Source organism: Canis lupus, chromosome 9, assembly GCF_048164855.1.
Source record: "Canis lupus baileyi chromosome 9, mCanLup2.hap1, whole genome shotgun sequence".
NCBI classification, from domain to species: Eukaryota; Metazoa; Chordata; class Mammalia; order Carnivora; family Canidae; genus Canis; species Canis lupus.
This window is the reverse complement of record NC_132846.1, coordinates 3,576,908-3,597,398: the sequence shown is the minus strand read 5'-3', so window position 1 is coordinate 3,597,398 and position 20,491 is coordinate 3,576,908. Positions and strand designations below refer to the sequence as shown.

At 53.6% G+C, this 20,491-nt stretch overlaps 1 protein-coding gene and 1 long non-coding RNA gene across 8 annotated transcripts in view; one reads left to right on the top strand and one right to left on the bottom strand.

Moving 5' to 3' along the window:
* Positions 1–20,491, top strand: part of ITPK1 (inositol-tetrakisphosphate 1-kinase) — a 180,075-nt gene that overhangs the window by 65,558 nt on the left and 94,026 nt on the right. The gene's annotated exons all lie outside the window — the stretch shown is intronic.
* On the bottom strand, positions 8,810–9,931 carry LOC140639615 (uncharacterized). Its single transcript, XR_012036276.1, has 2 exons — positions 9,523–9,931; positions 8,810–9,101 (listed from the first exon to the last, which is right to left on the bottom strand). It is a non-coding gene; the product is annotated as an uncharacterized lncRNA (long non-coding RNA).

Genomic DNA, 20,491 nt, shown 5'->3' with positions numbered 1-20,491 from the left:
ACCCTGGCCCTTCCCCTCCCCCTGGCCTGGCCCCTCCCCCGCCCTATCACGTCGCCCCTCCCCATCCCTACCCTGGCCCTCCCCCCTCCCCCTTGGCCTGGCCCCTCCCGCAAAGGCCCTGAAGCCCCAGAGCACTGGGAGCCTCGAGCACTAAATAGCGTCCAGTCCAGCCGTTTCCCCACTTCCTGTATGCTGATCTTATCTCTTTTATGACAGGGACACGGTTCAGAGTTTTCTTTTATCTGGAGCACAGCGGGGGGGCGGGGGGGGCGGGGGGACGGGACAGACACGACACAACACGTGGGGGAGGAAGTTGGGGCATTATGGGTATTATGACGTGGGGCCTGGGCAGCCCACCACCCTGGGGCCCTGGGTTACACTCTTTTTGTGAGTCTCTGTTTCCTCCTCGACAAAATAGAAAACGAGAGCAGCCCCTGGTCGGCCTCCTAGCTGTGGCTTTCCTGTGAGCAGCTTCCTGTCAGCAGCAAGCCCGAGCATGTCTGAGTCTCTGAGCACGGGCCACAAGAAAGCCTTTCATGGAGCCCATGGTTGCCCCGGGGTGAGGGCGAGATGCTCAGGCCATCCAGACGGAGGTGCAGGCTGGCCTCAGACCACACATGGATGTTCACTGAAGGCGGGACGGTGGGGAGGGGATCAGAGAGGACTCTATCCAGCCAGAGCAGCGAGCTGTGAGTGTGGATCCTTGCCTTGTGGCAGTAGGGAGCCATGGAGTGTTTTTGAGTGGGTGAGGAGAGCAGTTTCAGAATGGGTACTGCCGGCACATGAAGCCCAGGGTAGGATTAGATTTCTCCCAGGCTAGAGCCTGGACTCTGAAGTTAGTTCTGAAGCAGTAAAACGTCTGAATTAGAGAGTTTAAAAACGGTTGAAAAAGTAGTTGAATTCTAGTGACAGGTCCTTGTTAATCAGTGGTCTGATATGCATGTGAGCTGGGGTCTCTAATTGACTTTGAGGGGCTGTAATACCTTTCAGCTAGGCACACGGCCTCCTTGCTGCCTCCCCCCGCCCGCCCCCCCGTCCCTTGCTGGCCTTCCATCCCAGGGCCTTTGTTCCCAGGAGGCACATGACAGGGTGGAAGCCACTCAAGGCCCCTTCCTTCTGCCTCCTTGGCTCCAGGACGGGTCCTGGCCGTGGGGACCCCAAGGCCTGCCCTGGCCAGGGTCTCTGGAGTTAAACACAGCAGGTCACAGTGTCTTTGGATTTTCTGTCTTCTTGCTCCTCAACAAGCACCCAGTGCTTGGGGTACCCCTCACCTGCCCCCAGTGGGGCCTGGAGGCAGACCATACCCCTCCTGCTGCCCTGCAGTGCTGGTGTCACCTGAGCCCCTATCCCTCCCTCCTGCGGGATCCGAGATCCCCATGTGGCTGGGGGATGTCAGCGTGGCTTAGTTACTCCACATATGAATCAATCCCAGCTCTCAGGTCCTTTGTCTGCGGGACCCTGTGGGTCATCCCAGTCTCAGAGTTCCCATCTGCTCCGTCACACGCCAGGACCACAGCTCAGCGGGTGAGGGAAGGTGGTTAGTTAGCACTGGTCCAGGCTTTGGGCTAAATTCTGTTCTGGGCTTGCTCAGTAATTACCCATGTGACCTCTGTCATAGTTACCTTCCTTGTGCCTGGGCCTCGGCTTCCCCATCTGTGCAGAGCAGGGCAAACCAGGTCACAGACCGGTGACTTGGACAGTATCTGACCTACAGGTGACTTGCTCGGCCCACACAGGACGCTTACATTCTTCCCTTTGAATTAGTGGCCAGTGTTTGAACCACCTGCCCACGGTCGCTGCCACTACCCGTTGCCCCACAGCTTCGGCCTTATTGACATTTCGTCTATGCTACTCTGTTTGCTCTTAGGCACCTCCCACCCAGGATTTTCTTGCCGCCTCTGGCTCTGGCCTCCCTGGGTAATGGGGCAGAGGTGAGAGGCTTGCCGTTGACAAACCCGAGCCAGACTCTCCTGGTCCAGCTCTGGGAACGAAAAGAGTCTCCCCGTGTGTTCAGAACTCACAGTGGGGGGATGATGCTAACTAGTGGACTTTGTCTCAGGGGCAAAGTGGAAACCAGAGCTGTAGAAAGGTGTGAGTGGTGCTCTCAGGTGGATGGAGGGTGTGGTGTGGGAAGGGTCAGGGCGGGCCCCTCCATGTAGGGCTCTGGGCAGGATGCCAGGCCTGCCCTGACAAGTCAGGAAGAGATTGTGGTTTGGGCCTGACCCCCAGAGCCCTGATGTGCTGTAGTCACAGGCACCTGATTACGGCACTCCCTGCCCCAGGGCTTGAAGATCTCAGTCATCAGATCTAGCTTTAATCAGGCCACAGATAAGAATTAGCCTCCTCCCAGCCAGGCCAGGGCTGGCTGAGGCCTGGGTGCACATTCCTGACTGGTGCACTTTGTTCTCCGGGAAGGTAGGGCTGGGTGGAGCAGGGCTGCCCGGCCAATGTGGACCCGGGATGGCATTTCCCCTGCTTGACAGGGTCACGTGGAATTTCCTGTTGATGATGGCCCCCGAGGAGAGTAGGGTCAGTGGCTTGACCCAGGCTTGTGATCATTTCTTGCGGTGACCCCGGAGAGCACGTGGCCTTTTGGCAGCTCCATCAGGGTGTTCTCTTGCTCCCAGCGGTGTTCCTGGCCTGCTTATTACCTGCCTGCCTCAGGCCTCTCCCCGGCCTCTCTGCGCCGCGTGAGGATAGCTCTGAACCCTGGCCTCCCTAGCTGTGTGATCTCAGGCAAGTCATTTGGCCTTTCTGAGCCCTGGCTTCACAGCCACGTGTGCCATGAACCCACCAGGGGCCCAGGTGGCCAACCTGGGTCTGTGTTTTGTGCCACTGCCAAGAATTCTTAAGACTGCTCCGAGTGTGGGCCTCGGTGGGCAGCCTGGTTTTCTTACCTTGGAAGTAGCTATATGAGGAAAGGTTCAGACTTCAAGTCAGTGTGTAGGGATGGGGTTAGGACTTGAACTTTCTTCTCTTTGTCTGAGGTCCCTCTTTCTCTGTCCATCAGCACTTTCTCTGTTCCTGAGACCCCGCCCCAGCATTGTACAGCCGGTTCCTGAGTCATCCCACAAGCGCCAGTTCCCCTGGAAGGGCAGGCAGCAACAGGCTGACTTTCAGAACTTCTCTGCAGAGCCCTGTTAGGACCCACTTCAACCCTGGCCCAGTTCTTAGCCCTGTCCTGGTGAGGCTGTTTCAGCAGCACCCTCACAACACAGAAAATTACAGCCTCAAGCAAACCCTGATGCCACATAGCTACATGTCAAGCGGGTTCTGGTGACACAAAGAAAGTACCAGGCATTTTCCAGAACCCCCTGCACCAAGACTCACCCAGCCCTGGAATCGAAGCTACCTGGCTGAGTAGAAAGGGACCCACTCGAGTTTTTTCGTGTTGCAGGAGCAACACATTTGGCTCCTGCACGGCTGTCATACACTCAGTAAACATTTATCAGGATATAATATTCTAGCATTAGGCAACAGAGTAGGAACAACACGCGTTTCAAGTTTGTTAGACCTGTGTCTGGACCTTGGACCTGCTGCTCTGAGACCAGGGCAATTTGGTTGTTTGTGCTCCAGAGGATTATTTTCCTTATCCCAGAGTCATGGATCTGGTTGCATGCATTGGGGGTAGGGGCTGTCCTGAAGACTGAGCTGAGACACGCAGGTGCTGCCTGTGGCAGGTGTGTGACAGGCGGTGTGCTGCTGCTGGTTCTTGGTGAGGTGGGCTGTGGGGGCTGCAGGCTGGGTGAGATGGGGTTTTTGCTACCCAGAGCTCTCGGCTGAAGGGGCCCACACAAGGCCACCATAGAGGTTTGCTGTGTCTTGGGTATTCCTAGCATCTGAACCTCCTCCCAGTTGATATCTGGGAAATTCTCTTCCACATGGGTCATCGGAAGCCAGGCAGACAGGGCCTTGCCTGCCCTCTGCCGTCCTGCACATGGACATGGGCTCATGCTGGGTGTGGGCACATGCCTGGGAACCTGCCAGCTCGACACACTGCCTGGAACCAGTATCTGGGAGGCAGGGACAGGGAGCATTCGTCACGAAGGCTCATTCATACAGGTCGGTGCCAGCTGGGACATCAGCTGTGTACTTGGGTTTGGGCTGCACACCAGGGCCTCGTCTGACTGCTTGCTGGGCCCACTCGCCTTGTGTGTCTGGGTGCAGCCTTCCTTGCTGAGGCCCCGTTTCTGGGAGGGGTCTCTTGATTTCCTGAGGTCTCTGAACTGAATAGGGGTCTTAGCGAGGCCCCATTCTACTCGTGTCAGTGCCTGGTCAGTTCTGTGCTCACAGAGCCTGTCGGTCTTTGGGACTCGGAGTAAAAAGTGCTGAGAGCAGGGAGGGAGAAGAGGATCGCCACCTCTGCTTGCGGGGAAGGGTCAGAGAAGACTTCTTGGTGGAGGGGGCATTGGAAAGGAATTTTGTGGGATAAAAGTCCTGGAGGGAGGAGGTGGGTAGGGTTTGGGCAAAGTGTGTGTGATGAGAGAACACAGAATCCCGTTCGTTCAGTCAGTCAGTCAGTCATTCACAGAGATTATCGAACGGGTTCCCCCACTTCACTCAGATCCCACCAGTGCCCCCTGCCAGGGCAGCCCCACTCTGGCCTCGCAGCCTCTTTGAATCTCTTTCCTCATCCGTAAATATAAATCTTACTGAGGAAACACTACTCAGTTTTACTGAGGAAGTTACATTTCTTCATCAGTGAGGTGTAAATGATAGTGGTGCTTGCCCAACAGTCTTGTGAGGAGGAGTCCAGGCTTATGAACATGCCAGGCCCCTCGTAACCCCTCAGTAGACGGAGTGTGCTCACCCAGGGCTAGACGCTTGGAATTGGTGAGTGGACACGGGCCCACGGACAGCAGAGGTGGGAAGGCCGAGGTGGGCACAGGGCACTCGTGCGGGGGGCCAGGTTCGTGGCGGCTGTGCGAGGTCCCAGCCGTGTACCGAGTGAAGGGGAGACAAGGTGTGTGTATGGAGCTCCTGCCCTGAGCTCAGTGAGTTGCGTGTCTTGTTTAATCTCTTTGACACACCCCCCCACCCCGTGAAACCCAGTGAAGGAGGTTTGATCTGAAGAGATCGCTTTGATGAGGGCAAGTAACTGCCCGTTCCCAAGGCCGTCCAGCCAGTGGGATAGGACTTTCTAGCCAGTTCTCCTGCCTCCCCAGCAGTTCTCACAGCCCCAACACGACCATGCCTGGGGACATGTGCGGGGGAGGGACAGTGGCAGTGAGGGAGCATTCGAGTAGCCCCTTGGAAGAGCACTGGGAGCTCACCCAATAGGTGGTGGTGGTGGTGGGGGGGGGACAGGAGGCTGAGGCCTTAGCCACCGTTGGGCTTTGAGGGGAGCTGCATTTGGGGTGATTGGCCTATGCTGTGTTCATGGGGGTACCCAGGTGAGAGTACTGGGCGAGGGCGGTGTGCTCTGTGCTCTGGCTGGGGACTTGGACCTCATTCTGCCGTTGGTGGGAGTTGGTGCAGGTGAGGCTTGGCATGATGGGCAGAGACCTGTGCCCCACCCCATCCGTGTCTCTTGGGGCCACGGCCAAGGACCCTGCACACAAGTCCCACTGTCGTAGCAGGAGACAACCTTTGTTTTGGGAAGCCCCTGGCACGGGTCTAGGCCGCTCCTCTCTACCCTCATACACACCCTCCGAGTCTTTGTTCTCTGATCTGTAGAATGGCTTTGAAATCACAGACTGCCTCCTCCCAGGGAGATGATGAGGATGAAGAGCCTGTCAGGCGTGTGAACATAGAATGTTTAAAATTAAGCCAGTTTTGCCCAAAAGGAACAAAACATTGTGTGAATATAGAAGGTGCACTGGGTGTTTGTCCTGGGCCTGCCCCGGGGTTGAGGTACCTCCCAGCGTGATCAGGCTCATGGACATTGGTGTCCTCATCCAGGGAGTCAGGTGCAGAGCAGGGTCCTTGGGTTTACAAAAAAATAGACACACAGAATGGAGGAGGGGGAGGATCCTCAGACAAGTCCACCCAGGAAAGCCTGTTTGAACGGGGAGGTGGGGGCGCAGGGCATTCCTGGGAAGCTGCGAGCAGTAGTCCCGCTTGGCTGGCAGGTGTGTGGAGTGAAGTGATGGGTGAGGAGCCCCAGGCAGGTTGGGGCCAGATCCAGCTGCCAGGCCAGCTGCCCAGGAACTCCAGGCTTCGTCTGGTAGTTGCAGTGTTGGGGTGGGCTTGGATTCGACAGCACCCCATGAGAAGACGGCTGCAGGAAGACACTACAGTGGCTAGCGTGTCCCTGGACCAGGGGTAGTAACCCAGTGATCTAGCTCCAGAACTTGGGGTGTGTCTTATATTGGGTCTCACTTCAGAGAAGAATTGAGCAAGAAAAAGGCCCCAGGTTTCAGGAGTTGTTATTGAACATCTTATTTTCCCACATGACTAGGAAATGAGGTTTTCCACTAAATGTGTTTTTCTGGTAGTTTCTTGGAGCTGCCATGTTTGTTTTCAGAAACATGGTTGTTCTAGTTTAAACCTGTATCCCGGGATCCCTGGGTGGCTTAGGGGTTCAGCGCCAGCCTTCGGCCCCGGGGCGTGGTCCTGGAGACCCGGGATCGAGTCCTGTGTCGGGCTCCCTGCGTGGCGCCTGCTTCACTGTGAGCCTGTGTCTCTGCCTCTCTCTCTCTCTCTCTCATGAATGAATAAATAAAATCTTAAAAAAAAAAAAAAACCTGTATTCCCAGTCATCTTTCTTGTTGAAAAGAGGAGTTGGGGTGCAATTTCATCCTTTTCCGATGTTGTTTATGATTATACAATTAGAAACTACCAAAGGTTAAATGGTAGAGAGGTAGTGAAGTAAGTTATTCTTTACTGATTTTTAAAAAATTTTTAATTTTCTATCGATCTTTAAGTGATACTGTGTTAGAAGAATACATAATGCCACAGGAGAATGTTCTTTATAGCATGTTTAATTAAAAAACCAGATCCAAATCTGTTGATGTGTTATAATTCCAATTTAGGGCAAAATATATTTAAAATTGGAGGGATGTGTGGAAAAAAACTCCTGGTTATCTCTGAGACTGAGGAAGAATTGTCTTGTGTGAATAAGTAACTTGGAATTTGAATATCTCTTACAATGATCCTTTAATTTGATCAGGATTTTTTTAAAGCTGCATTATGTTATTAGCCACATCTGGTATCTCCCCACACTGCCTGATGTCCCCCGTCTCCACTACAGGACTCTCCAGAATCTGAGCTCCTCGGGAGCTCCATGTCCCATTTGGGGTTTTATGGGGTGTCATGTAGCATTGCTCTGTGTTGGGCTTTCCGATCACACCTTCTGGAAGCCAGGTTTGTGTCCCTCCCTGAGATGTCTAGCAAGGTCTCCTAGAGTCGGAGGCCTGGCTCCTCTTCGTGAAGTGGGGGCCGAACCGGCAGGTGGCTCTGTAGATCAGGCTGCTCCATCCTGAGGTCGAAGCCTGGGGCCTCAGGCCTGGCTGGGCATTCTGCTGTGGCTACCGTTTCATTCCGACAGCAAGACTCAATTTTCCTGTTTCTCAAAATACCTATCTATCTCTTCCTTCCTTCCTTCCTTCCTTCCTTCCTTCCTTCCTTCCTTCCTTCCTTCCTTCCTTCCTTCCTTTTTGTTTTGAAGATTGGTTTACTTCTTTGAGAGAGAGAGAGAGAGAGAGAGAGAGAAAGCCCACCTACCTGCATGTGTGCACCCCGGGGCCAGGCAGAGGGAGCTGGAGAGAGACAGAGAATCTTAAGCAGGCTCCACACCCAGTGTGGAAGCTGACTTGGGGTTCCATCTCAAGACCCTAAGATCAGGACCTGAGCCAAAATCAAGAACCAGACACATTACCTGCTGTGCCACCCGGGCACCCCTCAAAATACCTTTAATACAGTCCTTACTAAAATTTGAATTTTTGTTAGATGTTGGGAATGAATTTGACCCTTGGTTATGTCTTTGGAAAAAAGGCAGGACCCCCTCCTCCCCCTGCTGTCCTCACTGTCCTCCTGACCCTTGTAAAACAAACAGGTGGGATCTGACCTCTGAGGTGAGAAAGCCCCTCCTCCTTTCCCTGTCACCGTTGCCCTGCGGACCACACAGGGGACACAGAGATGCAGAGGTGGCTTTGCCTTGGGGTCAGGGGTGAGGCAGGGAGTTTGCTCTGGAGGAGAGGTTCCAATACCCGCCCCCCCCGCCCCTCCCTGGGGACTGGGACTGACTGCTGGGCTGTGCCCCAAGTAGGGAGCCCCCAGGGAGGAGGGCAGCAGGCCTCAGAGGCGGCCTGCTTGGACAACGAGCCATGGCAGTGGGGTCACTGCCCGGGAACAAAGGAGCAGTGTTGTCAGAGTAGAGGAGGGGAGGACAGGGGTCAGGGCTGGCAGAAGGCCTTCCCAGCTCCCCAGCGGCGTTGGAGGTTGCTCTGTCCAGCAGGTAGGTGCTTCTTCCTCTGCGGTGTCCCCCAGCCCCACGCGTCCACGCAGGGGAGAAATTCCTTAGCATTTCCAGTTCTTGGAGCCACGTGCTCTCCCTGCCCCTGGTATTGAGATGATGGGAGACAGGGCAGCACATGCTTTTGGTCGTGATCCCAGGGCCTAGAGAATAGGGTCAGTGTTCCAGGGCCTCTGGAGGGGAAGTAATTATGGGAGCTGGATGAGAGAACCCTGTGCTCCCGTCACAGACCATGCTCCTCCCTCTCGAGGCCGGTGGTGGTTCAGAAAGCCTGCCAGGCTTGTGGGGGGCTAGTGGGGAGGGTGCTACTTGCAAACAGCAAAGGCCTGCGGGTCAGGTGGGCCACCTGCCCCACCGGAGTCTTCGAGGAAGGCACACACATTGAGGGGTTCATTGTCTCATTGTCTTCGATTTTATCTTAAACCTCAACAAGATATTTGCAGTTTTTCTCATACCGTCACAGGGAGGCTGTGTATTGTGGCCTTGACCACGCGCCCTTGAATGTTTCAGTTCCCTGTCCCCATGCGGGCATCCTGGGACAGGGCTCCATGCTCTCCCCTCCTGGTAGGATGTGGACAGCATCCATCTGGTTGTATGTCCTGGTGGCGTCCTGGTGGCAGGCTGTGAGCACCTCGGGAGGGGTTTCACTGAGCACACCTGTTTCCTGGCCTGCGTGAACACGCTCCTTGGGAATAAGAACATCCTGAATTAGTCATAAGAGTGCTCAAGTCAAGGTTGGGAAGGGGTGTCCACCAGGCCCACATCTCCCTTCCCACCAAGCTTCGTCTGGAATACCCAGGCCCACCATCCACAGCCACAGGCCTCAGACCTTTAGAGACCTTTGTGGATGCTCAGGGTCCAAGCCTTCAGTTCCCAGCCTGACCTGGGCTTGGTTGAATCTTGGCTCTGCTGTCTCCTCGTACTGAGGAGGCTGGGCAGATGCAGTGCAGTGCCACCAGGGCACCTGTTACTAGTCAGCCTGTGTTTATTGCTGCCCTGCTCCCTGTTCCCTACTGTCTCTGCTGCCCGGAGACCCCTGCTCCCAACAGCCCTGCTCTCTCTACCTTCTTCCCAAGGCAGTGGGGCCCGTTTGGCCCTTTGCTGACCTCTCACTTCTGCCAGCTTCGAGATACAGAATTTCCAGAGCACCTTAGTGTGCAGTGTCGCCATAGGCCTGCATGGTGTATGGTGGCAGATGACACATGAGGGCAGTGGCCCCACAGTCTTCTCGGCTCAGCTCAGCAGCCACCTCCTCTGATTCGATGTCCTGACCCCCACTTGAATAACCACACCTTCCTTTGTGTCCTCGCTGTATTATGGCCGGGTGTTCTGGAAAAACCACATCCTTTTTGGCCTCGCTGCCCTGACAGTGGCTGTGTCTGCCCCTGCCTGGGGTTCAGTCCATAGGGAGTGCTTGGTTTTCACTTGCTGAGTGAATGACCATGAAGTGGTGTGACCAGGGCCCCAGGGCCCCAGGGCCCCTCAGCCGCTGAGTGGTGGGGTTTGTTTCCGAGGGGATGGTGAGCTGGGGAGAGCAAGGCCCAGTCCTGGGAGGAGAGGGAGGACCCAGGGAGGGGGGTGCTCCCAGGGCGTGGGTGCCCAGAGCACATCAGTGCTGCCAGGTGGGGTGGGGGGAGGCCCGTGGAAGCACCGTGGCCTGAGAGGTGGAGGGGGGGCAGGAGAGCCGGTACATCGAAGTGGAGGGAACCATGGAAGCCTGGCCCCACTGTGAGGGCACATAGGGCGTGCACCCTGGTGCACTGCCTCTGTCCATTGCCTGTGCACTGGAGCCAGGCCCCTTCTGTGCTGCAGGCTGTGCTCGCGGCCCACCCCTTCAGGGTGTTCTCTCTTGGGGTTCACATCTCAGCTGCTGACTTGACCCTTGGTTGGTGGATCATTGGGCGCCCATTCAGCCAGCCGTGGACTTTCTCCATATCCCACCCCTTACAGGCTCCGGGTTTCGGGAGGGCCCAGGTAACTAGGGTGCACCCTGTCCTCCAAGTGGGGAGGCATAGCAGATGCATCATCCTAACCCAGGACTGTTGGGGCTATGGTGGAGTTTACCTCCTATTTCCTTTCCTGGTGAAAGGTTCTGGAATAGCACACAAACAAGTAAATATATAACTAGGTAGGGGGACTGGAGTCACCTTCTGAGGAGGCCTGTGGGGTCCCCAGAGGGAGGAAGAGACCTCTGTGTCAGAAGCAGGAAACTCAGGAACCTCTCTGCATTCCAGAAACCCAGTGGCTTTACCCCCAGTTGATGTGGGTTTTCCCACATCTTCCTCTTCTGTGGAGGGGGGGGTGGTTGCCATGGGAACCACTGCCTGCAGCCCGGCAGTACCAGGAGGGGGAAGCTAGTTCCTAAATCAGCTGTTGTGGGGGGAGGGAGGGTTGCTGTTGGGGTGGATGAGGGAGGAGGGCAGCTGGGAGGAAGGTGCTGGGTCAGGGGTTGGTAGGGACCTGTCCGGAAAATACTAGACTGCTTTAGGGGGCTCTCACTTTGGTATCAGAACCTGCTCTTTTCTCCCTATTCTTGGCCTTGGGGAAAGGCTGGTGGCCAGCACTCCCTGCCCCACCCCGTGGCGGGACTCTGCTGTGTAGGCACCCACTCCACCCTCGGTGCTGGCCCCCCAGTTGCCGTATAGTCCTCCCCACCCAGCAGTACTGCTCTGGCTGTAGACCTTTCTGTTTACCCCCGTGCTCTGCCTAGGAGCCCTCTGTGCCCTGCAGTTACCCTGCTGTGCTTGTGCACGCACGCACATGTGCGCGCGTGCACACACACACACACACACACACACACACGGCTGTGCTCTCCCGTTACAAACCCTCTCAGGCTCCCATGGCCCTGGGACTCTGTGTGGCCTTCTCTCGAGCCTCTCTCCTCATCGTGGTAGGCTCCTACCCCTTGGCTGACCTGACTCCAGTGCTCTGTACTCAGGAGCCAGTTCTGACATGACCTCTTCCCTGACAGAGCTTACTTTCTTTTGGTTTCTCTTTTGGATCCCCCCACCCCCATGGCTTCCTAATCTCTCATGCATGCTGTGCTCCTGCCTTGGCCACCCTGGACGTCCTTGTTTGTGGATTACTGGTCTGTTCTCCGTCTTTGCTGGCCCTGCTCCTTGTGTCTGGACCAAGCCTGGGGGCCTGGCCCAGGGAAGGTGCTGGGCGATGTGGAACAGGGCAGAGTGATCTGTGGCTGACAGGAGACATTGATAAAGGTTCCTGGGGAGACGAGAAGCGGCAACTGCATCGGGTGAGGTAACTCTGCCAGTTGATACAGTGGCTGTTCCAGTGAGCCGTCCGAGGCACACCTGCGCTAACAGTTTAAACTCGACGTCACCCATGCCAGGAAACCATCCTTGACCCTGTCCAGGATGACCTGGCTTGATTCAGGTGACCCTGGAGTCCTCCTCTTACTGACAGGGCTATAGTAAGGCAGGCCCTGGGGCAGAAGTCTGAATTTGCTGATTAATTTGTAGACCCTGGGAAAGCCCATGCCCAATTTCGCCCTGCTGCCCTGCTCTAGAAAGTGGTTCCTTTCACGTGACCCGAGGGCCTTTTTGTATCTCTGCTTTCACTCTGAGTATCTTCTGGCGTCTCTGTGTCTTGACCTCCAATGTGGTTCTTGAGCAGCTGTTACCTCAGTGAGCGGAAACCCATCAAGCCCTTTGTAGGAGGCCCAGGCTCACCCTGCAGACAAGGACTAGCTTCACCGGGTACACGAGCTGTCCTGCCTCTTGCCACCTGTTGACCTGAGCTTACAAGCAGCTGCTCAGAGCCACAGAGCACATCACTGTCTGTAGCGTAGTTTTCCCTCCAGGAGTCCTTGCAACTCCCCAAGGTCATCATATGCTGCTCCAGGACATCACTGAGCAGAAGATAGTCAAGGGCATCAAGCTGCCCCCTCGCTGCTGGTATGTGTGTGATCCGTGGGGATTTCCTCCCATCGCAGAGCCAGGGTGGGTCACATGCATTTTCTAGGCTCACCTGTGGTGATTCAGTCAAGTTTCTAAATTCTGTGAGCTGGCATGAGTTTTCCCAAGTGAATCCGAGATCCCACTGTGTCAATCTCCAGCACACATGAGCTTTTTTAAGCACCCAAGAAGTCCTGTGCTAAAGACACTTGTTTAACTTGACCCACGGCCAGCACCTTTTCAAGCGATTTTGAGTGCTGAACTCTTTTTCATAGAATGTGCTTAATTTTTTTTGAAAAGCTCCTTCATCAATATTACATCAAATGCCAGTTTGGGAACGGCCTCCAGGAATGGTCTTTTTTTGGACTGGAAATAAGTGAATACAGCGAGCGTACTGCTTTGGGGCTTAAAATATAATCTATGCAGGCTTTGTAGAAGTTTGACTCAAAGTTTTCCTGCCTTGTTGTTAAAGAGGGTACGCAGAGAGTATGTATTTTTGGCTTGGCTCAGCCATTTGTGACCTGAGCTGCCAGTTGCCATTCTGGGAGGAACATAGAGATAAAAGATACATTGAGATGTGTTTTCCGTTTTCAGCAGAAAAAAAACATCCCAGGCTGTGAGTCAGGGCTGGGTGGGGAAGAAGAGAGCACGGCTTGGGACATGAAGTGGGGCTCCCACCAAGGGGTGGGCAGCTCTTCTCATGTCAGGAGCTCTTGGGGCCAGACTCAGAGGTCTCAGTGGGGCCCGGGGCCCTCATCTGTAAGACCGGGCCCACAGGCTCTCTTTGAAGCATCCTAGAGTTTGAAGTCCTTACCTAAGCCCCTTGTTCTGTGGGGCCAAAAAATGACAGCAACCGAAGGCCAAGTATGAGTGCTTGCAGCATGTCCTAGGCGGTGTTGGCACCTTGCATGTGTTAATTTCCAGAATGGTCTCTCCAAAGGGAGCCGAGACCACGACTCCCTCCCCAGTGCCTTCCAGTGGCTTCCCCTCCCCCACAACCACATTCCCAACTCCTGATCTGGCCCTTGGAGGCTCTGCGCAGCCTGCCCCCTCTCCTTGTCCCCCTTCACCCGGAGATCCATTCAACACAGCCTCTGCTAGGGGTTCCACACTGGCTTTCCTAGTTCCTTGGAGCTCCCTTCCCTCGGATCTTTCCTGGGCTTTTCTTGTCCCTGTCTCAGCTCACATGGTGCTTCCTGAGGGAGCCTTGCATTATTTCCCTGGGCTGCTGTAACACATTCCCACAGCCTGGAGCCTAAACAACAGATTAATTGTCCCACCGTTCTGGAGGCCGGGAGACCGGGTGTGGGTAGAGGAGCTTCCTTACTAATTGCATCTGCAATGACCCCATGCCAAATAAGGTCACATTCTGAGACACTGGGGGTTAGGACTTTAATATAACATTTTTGGAGAGCACAGCTAAAACCTTAACGGGCCTTCTCTGATTAGGACCCCCACCCTTCCCATCATGCTCTTTACACTGCTTTATTGACATAATGTGTGGTGGATGCCTGGAGGCCTCCTATGTATGTTTATGCCCCACCGCCCCCCTCACTAGAGTATGAGGTCCTGAGAATAGGGCCTTGGCCATCTTATCTACCACTGTGTGTCTTCAGTTCTTGGGCCATGCCAGGCCCAACGTATTCACTCACAGGAATGAATGAATGTACGCACACGTGGGCAGATGAGTGAATGTGTGGATGAAAACACAGCCCTGTGAGGCAGGTACCCTTGTCCTCATTTACCACCCACACACTGAGATTTCAAGAAAACAAGAACCAAATGAAGGACAACGGTCTTTTATGTATGATTTGTGAACTGCTGGCGATTTCTCTTTTATTTAAATCTGAAAGCACAGAAGCAAAGATTGCTATTATGCATTCTCGATGTTTTGAGAGTTTGCCAAATGGGACACGTTATACCCCATTTTATTTTCGCCCTTTCCTGTCATTTCTGCTGAATGCAGATGCTCACCCTGGTAACCCACAGGGCGTTCTTCTCACCTTTGTCACCATGTGTGCCCGGCACACTGTGTGAGGCTTTGGTGGGTGCGTCGGGCACCAACTTCAAGTTTACTGTCTGGGACAGAGTTTGGGATCCAGTCAGTAGTGTTCAGTCTGAAATCCTCTGTTGGAAGTGCAGGGAGAGCACGGCAGGGGCCTGGGGAGGCACTGGCGAAGAAGTGGTAGCATTTGAACTCCTCTGGCTGGGAGCGCAACTGGAGCCCTAGACTTCATGGCAGCTCAGGCTTTTAGCTCTGGGGGACGGTCAGGTGAGATGAGCTGAAACCTGTCTGTGAGAGTCTTGTCCCTGTGCCTCCTTTCCTTGTCCACCCTCTAGGGTCTCTGAGGGTCAGTGTCTGGTGACTCTTTCATCCTGCATTTTGCTCAGCTGTAGATACCTATGATCAGGGGCCCCCAAGATACCCCTGGTCTATCTGCTTGCCAGGACAAGACTCAGGCCCAGGAAGCTGCTTGGGCCACCAGAATGTGGCAGCTCCTTGCTCTGTCCTTCTGTGCTGTGGTTGGAGCCCTGGCATCTCTAGCCCCCAAGAGGTCATGGCCTCTTGGCTTGGCTAAGAACACAGTTGCCACAAAGCCATCCAGGCTCTCGGACAACATGGAAGCAGTATCCTCCCCACAAGGTGCATTTCTTGGAACTGGTGGGGCTGGAACTGGTGTGTCCGTGTTGTCTGGTCGATCTCCAGGGCTTGTGTGTCCTTGCTTGCTCAGGGGAGCCTGCGGGTGATGTAGTGTCTGGGACTTGAGAAGTCTTTGAAGAAGTCAAAGTCAGGGAGCACCCCCTCCCTGAGCCCAGCACCAGTGGCCTTGGGTGGGTGAGTGTGTCGAAGAAAGAATGAGGTGTGGTGGCCATGGGGAAAGGGGTAGGTAAGAGTTTGTGGTCAGGAATCCCTTGGGCCTGCCCCCTGTTGGCTGTGACCTTGGACAACTTACCTGATCTCTTTCTCTCTGTCTTGTTTTCTTAATGGAGAATGTGGCTAACAGGTTCCTGGAGGGGTGGTAATATAAGTGCTCAATAAGCATTGTGTGAATGGGTGGGTATATGGATGGATGTTCGGAGTCTTCAGCCTCAGGGTTCAATTCAGTGCCTGTTTGTGGCACCTGGAAGAGCCAGGCCCTGTGCCAGGCCACGTGGGGGTCACAGGGAGGAAGACGGGACAGTCCCTGACCTTGGCAAGGATGCACAGGCTGTAGAGAAGCCAGTGGTGTAAGCATGATGCTTGGGAATCAGAGTGTGCAGGAAAGTCCATTCTGAACCTGAACGGCAACTACTGGGGGGCATCAGTGGTGGAGGAGCCAGCAAAAACTGATGAGAGGCCAGGGGCACTGAGTAGAGAAATCTAGGAAGGGAGAGGCAATGGCCCACTCCTGGGGATCTTGCTTGTTAGAAGGCCCGCTGTGGGCCTGCATGCTGCTGGGCTTTACCAGCACTGTCTCATCAAATGCTGGAGGCAGGTGTCCTTGGCTCCATTTTACAGATGAGGAAACAGGCTCAGAGAGGTTGGTGGTCACTGACTAAAGGCCCAGGCTCGGGCATGGGTGGCTCAGTGGTTGAGCATCTGCCTTGGGCTCAGGGTGTGACCCCAGGGTCCTGGGATCAAGTCCCACATTGGGCTCCCCACAGGGAGCCTGCTTTTCCCCCTTCCTGTGTCTCTGCCTCTCTCTGTGTCTCTCATGAATAAATAAAATCTTTAAAAAAATAAATAAATAAAGGCCCAGGCTCTGTCCACTACTTCCAGCATTCCTGCCAGTACTGAGACCTGGCATTGGGCACCCAGTGACAGAGATTGCCCTGGCTGGGCATGTTTGTCAGCAAGCCACTGTAACAAACTTCCCAGCATCTCAGAGGTTTAACACAGTGAAGGTTCTATTTCTTGCGTGTGTCATATTCCGATGGTGGTTTCTCTAGACAGTGGCTCAAGACTCTGGGTTCTCTTTATTGCGTGACTCTCATCCCAGAGTCCTTGTCTCTAGAGACATGGACGAAGTCAGAGATCTGACCATAGCCTGGGGCCTGGGCATCCCGTCGATGTCCTCTGATGGTGGGAAGCCACGAACAGCTGCTCCTTCTTCTCTGCTGCTCTCTGGGTGATGGAGCCCTGGCGCCTCTGGCCAGCAACCAAGGAGAAGAGAGCCAGGGTTCCTTCTGGTTCTGATACCTACGCTATGAACTGGGAGAGGTTTTCAGTGAGCCCCTTGTTGCACTTGAACAGACCAGGCTGGTTAGGTGGACACGGCTGACAATGAGCCATCTCTGTATGATTTGGAAAGGGGACCAGAAGGACAACAGTGGAGGCCGTCACCCTTTACAGCTGGCTATCCCATCGCTTACTGGGTGGCTAGTGTGTGTGCTCTACGACCTGGGTAATTAGTAATGAGGGTGCAAGTGCATGTGGTCTGCGTACATGTTGTGGAAGTGTCCGTGTCCTGGGCACTCAGAGCTTTAGTTACTGGAGTCTTGTCCTCCACGTGTCCTGCCCATCTGTGTCCCTGGGTGTGTGTCCTGGCTCCTCCTTGACTAGCTGTGTGACCGGGGTCCTTGGGGTCCTCATAGGTATAATGGGGATAACAATTGTTTCGCCTCCCAGGTGGTTGGGGGCTAGCTCACAGTGATGTCTGCACACAGTAGGTGCTCCGTGCCTGTTAGGTGCTGGCTGGGTTTCGATTCAGGTCTGGCTCCAACATGTGCTCTTTATATGTGCTGCTACCTGGTAATTTAAAAAATTACGTAAGTAATACACCTCACTGATTAGAAACTAAAGAGTGAGCACATGTACGCTGCTCCCCATAGCGTCCCCTGGTTCCTCTGGAGAGTGCCACTTTGACGAGCGTCTTGTGACCTTCATCATGTACAAGCAGTGTGCGTGTAAATCTTTTCTTCTCCCGTAGGTAATGCTCCGTACTTGGCAGTCTGCACCCTCTTGGAGATCTCTCCTTCTCAGTACAGAAGACACTCCCCATTCTCTCCTGTGGCTGTGTGCTGTTCCGTGTCAGGGTTCCCATTAGATGCCTGGTCTGTCCCTTTTGGTAGACTTTTGTCTCCTACTTCCTCCTTCCCCCTTCCTCCTTCCCCTTTCCTCCACTTCCTCCTCCCTCATCTCCCCACCCCTCCTCTTCTGTGCAGCCTTGCATAGCAAATACAGTAGCAATGCCTGACTTTGCACTTCACCTGGGATCGGTTCCTAGAATTGAACCTGCTGTGACTTACACTTGAGACAGATACGACCAACTTGTTTCCTCTTGAGATGATTTGGATTTGCACTCCCCCCACCTTGGGTTTGAGTCCCTGTTTCCCCACACCCCGATCAACAGTGTTTTATCAATTTCTCAGACCAGCTAATCTGGTGGGTGAAAACTGGTATCTTAACGTAGATGTAATTTGCTTTTGTCTCCTATGTGACGTTGAGCATTTTCTAACACTTACGTGCTTTGGAGCTGTTTTTATTCACTTTTCCATACTCATGTCTGAACATTTTCTTTTGTTCACTTTTTATTTTTGTAGTGTTGTTTCTTTATTGGTGATTTGTTGGAGCTTGTTATATATCAAAAAACCAGACATTGGTGACATGAGTATACCATGTTCTTCTCAGCAGAAAGATTCAACGTCAAATCACTGGTTTCCCCTAGATTGCCCATAAACATAACTTGCCCCCAGCCCCAGTTCTATTCTAGAAGACATGTAGAAAACAAACAAATGAGCATGACTTTGAGGAAAATTCTGAAAAAGGAAGAATAATGAGGGGGAACTCACTTATAGCTACTATAATTAAAATGACTTGGGGGGAGGAAAAGGAAAGCCAAACCATTGTGGTTATTGGTGCCAGACCATACAACTTAACGGAGAATCGAAAAAGGGCAAAGTAAATGTGGGGGTTAATATATGAAAATAGTGGAGTCATCTACTGAGCCAACACAGCATGCCACTGTTGGCTCAGTAGAGGCTGCCAAGCCAAGCGCCCTGAAGCCAGCAGCCCCCCATTCAGGGCCGACACCTGTTTAACATCCTCATTTTGGCACCTTTTTCACTTGACTTAAGGTGCTTTTGCCACAATGGCAATCTCTACTTTTCTACGATTCAGAATGTATTATGTTTTCATTTCTTTGATTCTTTGCACCTCAATTTTTTTAAGTTCTCTCGCAGATTCTCCAAATATTTATTTTTTATTTTTATCATTAAATCTTTGCTCCACCTAGAATTTATTTTGGTGGGAGACAGGAGGGTGTGCATCTACTATAATTTTTTCCAGATGGATACTGAATGATTGCAGCAACATTTATTAATAATCCATCTTCTATCTCCTGTTTTTTTTTTAATACCACTGTCTTCATCTATGGACTCCATGTTTATTTAGCTCTTTTTGGAGCCATGGGCAAGACTGTGCTGGGGTGCCTGTACTGTGGCGGCTCCAGATGGATGCAGTCCGGCCTCCAGTCCACAGACCCATGTCTTAGACCATGCTGCTGCTGCTCCTGTCCCTGCTGTCACCCGGAGGACAGAGGAAAGCAGAGGGCTTAGGAACCCCTGTCCTGGAGCCGTGAGGACAGGGGGGCAAGAGACCTAGCTCCCCTAATTGCTTATGCTTATACAACCTCCGTCAGGTTGGGTAGCCCCCCAGAATGTTCTTTGCCACATCTATTAAGTGGTAGCAGCCTCCCCTGCTTCCCAGGGACATTGGAAGGATTAGAGGAAATACCTGTGGGATGGGCTTAGCACAGCAAGCACCCTGGGCATCTGCAGGGTCCTGGTGGTGCTGATCATCAGGAGTGCTCAGGCAGAGAGAGGCTTATCTCGAAGCCAGAGAACATTCAGCCTCACGTCAGGAGGAAGATCCTAACTGCCGACATCTGTGTGGGGGGGTGTTCTGTTCACACGGGGTCGGCTCCTGTGTCCTTGTGGCGTGCTGGGGTGGTTTCAGGAAGGATGTCTCCTTACCCCTCTGCAGGGGAGGCAGGGGGCTGGACACTGCCCTGCCCTCTGTGCTTAGGGTGGCTGAGGAAGAGGATGGGCTGGAGGGAGCAGGGTGTGCTAAGGTCAGGAGGACTCTGGGTTTGCTCCTCTGCCCAGGGATGGGGGATTAGGAGGGAGCACCCCCCATTCTGAGACGCTCACTCTCTCTGCAGTCAGCCTTCTTTAACATGACCTTTGACTCCTCTTCCCATGGGACTGGATCTGCCAGCCCTTTTCATGCTGTTTTCTTTTTTTTCTCCAGTCTGTGGCTTGTGTGTTCCCCTCAGGACAGGACCAGGCTGGTGCCTGGCACCTAATGGGAGGGTTTGGTTTCCATGCCCTGACTCCTGCCAGCAGCTACCACTGAGAACCGGAGCTTGTAGGAAGCAGCACATTTCGCAGAGCCACGCAGGGTCAGGCAGCTTCAGGGGCTGTTCTCAGTGGTGCTGGGTGTGGCTCCGTTCGGGGTTTCCACCTTTCCATCCTAGAGGATTAGACACTTAATCTTCTCTTGTACAGGATAAATCCCCATTGCCTTATTTCATCTAAATATTGAATTATAATTTAAAAAAAACACCCAACAAAAGCCCAGTCTCAACCTGATAAGCTACCTGTAAGTTACCTTTTGCTTTCTTTAACTTTTCTCCCCTTTTCCTTCCCTTCCATTCTTTTTTTGTTTGAACAAATGGGAGAAGAAAAAACACAGGGGCACACAGTTAGGACTAGGGTATGCTGTATTAACAAACAACCCAAAATCTTCACAGCTTAAACCAGGGGGTGGTTGTGTCTCATCCCGGCCACACGACCCTGGGGGTCTGCTGGAACTCTGTTTGAAATTGCTCAGAGATCCAAGGCTCCTCCACCTTGAACATTGCCAATCCTGTGCCAGCACGGAGAGCATTCAGGAGGCCCAGGTACCTGCAGCTAAATGCTGAGCCAAGAGGTGCCAATTCACACTGTCTCACAGCTCATTGGCCAGAACCAGTTACTTGATCGCATCCAGTGGCAAGTGAACCAGGATGTGCATCCTGCTGTGTGTCTCGATGGGCTGCTATCCCCACAGTGACCTGTGTGCCCAGATCCTCTCATGTTCCGGTTGTGCTTCCTTTCTAGCTTTGTCCACAGCAGACGTTGGTTCACATGGTTGGGGCACACCGCTTTACCCTGTGCTAGTCTCCACTAGGCCTCCTCC